Genomic DNA, 1,048 nt, shown 5'->3' on the forward strand with positions numbered 1-1,048 from the left:
GACCTGGATTGGGGTTGGAGCACAGATATTTGTTCTCATGGGAGAGTTGTCTTTGGCTATTTAAATACCTGCAGGATAATATTTGACATGCATCAAATTTGATAGTCTGGGGAGTCTTATTACAAGCTTGATAGGATACCCCCATCTTCTTAGACTTTGGTATGCACTTATTAAGTGTTCCCATGTTTCTCCACCACCAGTTGGGAGATTCCATATAAAGAATAATATGATTATTCCCTTCATGGTTGCGTTCTTCTTTTTTTAAATTTTAAATGCTATATTGAGATGATACACGTAAACACAAATCCTTATTTATAGCGTACAGCTCAGTGTTTTTTAAAGTATATTAACAGAGTTGTATAGCTATCACCGTAAGCCACTTTAGAATATTTTCATCACTCCAAAAAAGAAGTCTTGTACCCAAGAGCAATCACCCCCTATTCCCTCTATCTACTCCTAAACTGTTCTTTTTCTCTGTGGATTTGCCTATTCTGGACATTTCATATAAATGGAATCATACAATATATAGTCTTTTGTGATTGACTTCTTTCACTTAGTATACTGTTTTCAAGGCTCATCCATATTGTAACACACATCAGTTCTCTATTCATTTTTATTACCAAATCTTATGTCACTGTAAGGACATATCACATTTTCTTTATTCATTAATCAGTTAATGCATTTTTGGCTGTTTTTACTTTTTGACTATTATGAATAATGATGCTTTGAATATTTACAAGTTTTTGTGTGGACATGTTTTCATTTCTTTTGGATATGTAACTAGGAGTAGGATTGCTAGGTCATATGATAACTCTGTTTAACCTTTTGAGGAACTGTCAATTTTTTTTTCTTCCTTGAGTTGGGGTCCCACTATGTTACCCACGTTGGAGTGCAGTGGCATGATCATGGCTCACTGCAACCTTGGACTCCTGGACTCAGGTGATCCTTCCACTTTAGTCTTCTGAATAGCTGGGACTACAAGTGCACACTACCATACCTGGCTAATTTTTTGATTTTTGTAGAGATGAGGTCTTGCTGTGTTGTCTGA

Source organism: Carlito syrichta, unplaced genomic scaffold (genome assembly GCF_000164805.1).
Source record: "Carlito syrichta isolate Samal-C Ts95f unplaced genomic scaffold, Tarsius_syrichta-2.0.1 Scaffold11263, whole genome shotgun sequence".
Lineage (NCBI taxonomy): Eukaryota > Metazoa > Chordata > Mammalia > Primates > Tarsiidae > Carlito > Carlito syrichta.